Source organism: Mustela nigripes, chromosome X, assembly GCF_022355385.1.
Source record: "Mustela nigripes isolate SB6536 chromosome X, MUSNIG.SB6536, whole genome shotgun sequence".
In the NCBI taxonomy this organism is placed as follows: Eukaryota; Metazoa; Chordata; class Mammalia; order Carnivora; family Mustelidae; genus Mustela; species Mustela nigripes.
This window is the reverse complement of record NC_081575.1, coordinates 59,285,839-59,291,530: the sequence shown is the minus strand read 5'-3', so window position 1 is coordinate 59,291,530 and position 5,692 is coordinate 59,285,839.

Here is a 5,692-nt window from a genome sequence, read left to right as displayed (position 1 = left end):
CTTGTTGGCATATAACTGTTGATAATAACTTCTGATGATTGTTTCTACTTCCTTGGTGTTAGTTGTGATCTCTCCCATTTCATTCATAATTTTATGAATTTGGGCTTTCTCTCTTTTCTTTTGGATTACTGTGGCCAATGGCTTATCGATCTTATTGATTCCTTCAAAAAAACAGCTTCTAGTTTCATTGATACGTTCTACTGTATCTCTGGTTTCTACCTCATTGATCTCAGCTTTAATCTTGATGATTTCTCTTCTTATGTTTGGAGTTGGTTTTATTTGTTGTTGATTTTCCAGTTCCTTAAGGTGTAGAGACAGCTCATGTATTCTGGATTTTTCTATTTTTTGAGGGAAACTTGGATGGCTATGTGTTTTCCTCTTAGGACCACCGTTGCTGTATCCCATAGGTTTTGGACAGAAGTGTCTTCATTCTCATTTGTTTCCATGAATTCTTTCAGTTACTCTTTGATTTCCTGGTTAATCCAAGCATTCTTAAGCAAGGTGGTCTTTAACAACCAGGTGTTTGAGTTCCTTTGGAACTTTTCCTTGTGATTGAGCTCCATTTTCAAAGCATTGTGATCTGAGAATATGCAGGGAATAATCTCAGTCTTTTGGTATCAGTTGAGTCCTGATTTGTGACCCAGTATGTGGTCTATTCTGGAGAAGGTTCCGTGTGCACTTGAGAAGAATGAGTATTCTGTTGTTTTACGGTGGAATGTTCTGTATATATAGATGAGGTCCATCTAGTCCAATGTGTCATTCAATGCTCTTATTTCTTTATTGATTTTCTGCTTCGATGATCTGTCTATTTCTGAGAGAGGCATATTAAGATCTCCTATGATTAGTGTATTCATATCAATCACTCTATCTTGATTAACAGATTTCTTAAGTAATTGGCTGCTCCCATATTGGGAGCATAGATATTTACAATTGTTAGATCATCTTGGTGGATAGTCCCTTTAAGGATTATGTACTGTCCTTCTGTATCTCTGACTACAGTCTTTAGTTTAAAGTCTAATTTATCTGATATGAGAATCGCTACCCCAGCATTCTTTTGAGGCCCATTGGCATGAAAGATGCTTCTCCATGCCTTCACTTTCAGTCTGCATGTATCTTTAGGTTCAGAATGGGTCTCTTGTAGACAACATATGGATGTTCCTGTCGTTTTATCCAATCTGCAACCCTGTGCCATTTTATGGGCGTATTTAGGCCATTCACATTGAGAGTGATTATTGATAGATACGTTTTTATTGATATTGAGTTACCTTTGAAGTCTTTCTTTCTGTAGACTGTCTTTATATTTCTGTTCAATGCTATTCTTAGGATTTTTCCTCTTTTATAGAACCCCCTCTTAATACTTGCTGCAGTGTTGGCTTGGTGGTTGCATAGTCTCTTAAGCCTTGCCAGTCTTAGAAACTCTTTATCTCTCTACCCATTTTGAATGTCAGTCTTGCTGGATAAAGTATTCTTGGCTGTATGTTCTTCTCATTTAGTGCCCTGAATATATCTTGCCAGCCTTTTCTGGCTTGCGAGGTCTCTGTGGACAGGTCTGACGTTACTCTGATGGGCTTCCCTCTGTAAGTAAGGAGCCTCTTTGCCCTGGCCGCTTTCAAGAGATTATACCTACAATTATAATTCTTCAATTTGACTATCAGGTGTCATGATGTTTTTTTGGAATGTATAATCTTGGGTGGAGAATGTTCAGCCTCTAGTACATATACGCTGGTTCCATTTGCGTGATTGGGAAAATTTTCATGAAGGACTTTTTCCACTATATCTTCTAGAATTCTTTCTTTCTCCTCCCCTTCAGGGATTCCAATAATTCTGACTTTGGAATGTTTTATGGCATCATTTATTTCCCTGATTCTATTTTCGTGCTTTCTAAGCTGTTTGTTCCAGGATTCCTCTTGATCCTTTCTCTCTATCTGTTTGCCCTCCAGATCACTAATTCTATCTTCTGTCTCAGTTTCCCTAGCTTTGAGAGAGTTTAGATTAGATTGGAACTCATTGAGAGCATTGTGAACCTCCTCCCTGGTAGCTTTAAGCTCTGCCCTAACATTGTGAACATCCTGTCTGGTCGCTTTCAGTTTAGCCCTAATCAATTCCGTTTGGTCATCCATGGCTTTCTCCAACTTAGCTATTGCCTGGATAATTGTTAGGCTGAATTCTCTCTCCAACATATTGTCTATGTTGATAGCCATTAGCTCTGTTGCAGAAGGTCCATCCTCTGTATTTTTCTTCTGTTGGGCATTCCTCCTCCTAGTCATTTTGGTGGGAGATGACTGAACAGATGTAGCTGGATATATCAACTGTGGTGCAGTCAAGGTGCACCCTGGAACACTTCTGAGCAATCAGGATTCCCCACCCAAACGAGAGACAAAAGAAAAAAAGAAAAAGAAAAAAGAGAGAGAGAGACAGGAAAGAAAGGGAAGATGAAAGAGAAGGATCAGCTCAGATGGGCCCCAAGGTAAGATTTATGAAATGGACAAACAAAAAGAGACAAGAAGACTGATACATGTATATGACAAGAGAAAAAAATATATATATATGCAAATAAAGGAAGAACCTCATCCATAAGAACCCCAAGTGTAAGATTTATATGCTATCAGGACAATCACAAAAACACAGAATCACTGATGGAAAAAGAAGATGGGAGAGTTCTTATAAATTCTCAGTGTGTGCGAGAAATGTTGTTTTGATTCTTCCTGGATGTATCTTGATATCTTTGTTAAAAACTCAACTTTCCTAAGACAAAGGGGATTAAAAATTGGTTTAACTAAAGGGGTAGTATTGATTGGGGAAAGGGGATTGCTTTGAAGTTTAACTCTATATGAATATTAGAGGATAAAAAAAAGGAATAAACTAGACTAAACTAAACTAAAATTTAAAAAAAGGAATTCAAAAAATAAAAATGCAAAAGAAAAACATAGGTATATGTATCAAAAAGTTCAGGTTAGAAGGGTATTATGGAATTTTATGTACTGTACAGCTCGCTGTGATGGTAAATAGGTTAAAATAATTACCTATGTGTAAAAAAATAAATAAATAAAAAATAAAAAAAAATGAACCAGAATAGTGGGAACAAGTGAACAGTACAATTTTTCCTATGAAGTAGTGATTGTTCTCTTGTAGTCCTTTTATTTATTTTTCCTCTTTTTTTTTTTTTTTTCTTTCTTGGTTTGTTTTCTGGGGGAGGGGCCTGCCACGTGGGTTGTCAGTCAATGAAGTTTCCTGAGTTAAGTCCTCCCGCCCCCCCTCAAGGGGTTGGGCTCTGAGGAAACTGTGTTTTTTCAGGCTTTTGTTCTCTGGCCGTTTTTATGTTTGTTCACTTTTTTTTTTCTCTCACGTTGACCGCCTTTGTTGGTTTTTGTAGTTTTAGAGGAAAACAAACCGCACCCTGATCTCCCTCTCAGAGAGAAGCCTCAGTCTGGGTGCAGAGCCTAAATAAGTTTCCCCTTGGCCGCTGGCAGAGCAGGTTCCAAGTTGCAGACCCTGGGGACACAGGATCTTTTGCTTGTACCCAAAGCCAAGGCAGTGGCAGCTGTATGGGAGCTCCCGAACACTAGAGAGGTTCCAAGCAGCAACCACACACTGAGATTTTGCCGCTGGCCCAGGCTTGGAGTGCCTGGTCTTGCTAGGTCTAAGAGTGCCCAGCTTGCACGCGCCTCTTTCAAGGTGGCTATGGGTTACGCGCATGTCTCAGGCACTGAGAACGGGGCACAGTTCTGAGAGCACCAGGCTGGGCTTTTGCGCACCTCTATCAGGGGAGAGTTTGGGGAGCGCAGCTTAGGCTTTGGAAACAATGGCGTGGGTCAAAGAGCGCCGGCCAGGCCTTTGTAACTCTCTCAGGGGAGCATGAGGGACATGTGCTCGTACCTCAGTCTTTGTAGTAGGGCTCACGCGTTCTGCTGACCTGCCTGGCGCCCATCCCCTCACAGGAGCCAGAACCCATGCATTCTCAGGCGCGCTGGTGGCTTAGGGACCAAGAGCTGGTTTCTCCGTCCCACTCTCTCTGCCTCGGCGCCTGGGAGGCTGTCCTGGCACCGGGGACTTAAGCCCCTGTCCATAGCCGCCCCGATTCCCACAATTTCCCCCCGAGATCCTTTGCTCTTTTGGAGTGCTTTCAACCACTCTCCAAGTTAATGCTGGTCCCCAGACGCAGGGCACTCTCGCTTGTATTGGGGTATTACTTTCCAAACGGTCACCTCTGGTGGCTCCCTCCCCCTTTTGTTTATCTTCTGATATCAGTCCGCTGTTCCCACTCAGCTTCACCTGCCCACTGGCATCTTCTGCCCCTGCAGAGATCCAGACGTGTATGATTCTGATCTCAAGCTGATTTCATGGGTGAATGGAGTTCTTTGGTAGGTAATCAGCTCACTTTGGGGTACAGGCTGAAAAAGGCGCCTCCTCCTACTCCCTACTCCCCCGCCATCTTGTCCTGATCCAAACATTCTTAAGCAAGGTGGTCTTTAGCTTCCAGGTGTTTGAGTTCCTTCAGAACTTTTCCTTGTGATTGAGATCCAGTTTCAAAGTTTTGTGATCTGAGAATATGCAGGAAATCATCTCAGTCTTTTGGTATCGGTTGAATCCTGATTTGTGACCGAGTATGTGGTCTATTCTTGAGAAAAGCTGTTTCCATTCGCGTGATTGGGATAATTTTCATGAAGAACTTGTTCCACTATATCCTCTAGACTTCTTTCTTTCTCCTCCCCTTCAGGGATTCCAATAATTCTGACGTTGGAACGTTTCATGGCATCATTTATTTCCCTGATATGTGCAATTCCATGTGCACTTGAGAAGAATAGTATTCTGTTGTTTTAGAGTGAAATGTTCTGTATATATCTATGAGGTCCATCTGGTCCAGGGTGTCATTCAATGCTCCTGATTTTCTGCTTTTATGATCTGTCTATTTCTGAGAGAGGCATGTTAAGATCTCCTACTATTTATGTATTCATATCAATATGATTCTTTATTGATTAATAGTTTTCTTATGTAGTTGGCTGCTCCCATATTGGGGGCATAGATATTTACAATTGTTAGATCATCTTGGTGGATAGTCCCTTTAAGAATGATGTAGTGTCCTTCTATATCTCTGACTACAGTCTTTAGTTTAAAATCTAATTATCAGATATGAGAATCGCTACCCCGGCCTTCTTTTGAGGCCCATTGGCATGAAAGATGCTTCTCCAACCCTTCACTTTCAGTCTGGGTGTATCTTTAAGTTCAAAATGGGTCTCTTGTAGACAACATATGTAAGGGTCCTGTCGCTTTATCCAGTCTGCAACCGTGTGCCATTTTATGGGCGCATTTAGGCCATTCACACTGAGAGTGATTATTGATAGATACTTTTTTATTGATATCGTGTTACCTTTGATGTCTTTCTTTCTGTAGATTGTCTCTATATTTCTGTTCAATGCTATTCTTAGGATTTTTCCTCTTTTATAGAACCCCCCTTAATATTTCCTGCAGTGTCGGCTCAGTGGTTGCATAGTCTTTTAAGCCTTGCCAGTCTTGGAAACTCTTTATCGCTCCATCCATTTTGAATGTCAGTCTTGCTGGATAAAGTATTCTTGGCTGCATGTTCTTCTCATTTAATGCCCTTAGTATTTCTTGCCAGCCTTTTCTGGCTTGCGAGGTCTCTGTGGACAGGTCTGATGTTATTCTGATGGGCTTTCCTCTGTAAGTAAGGAGC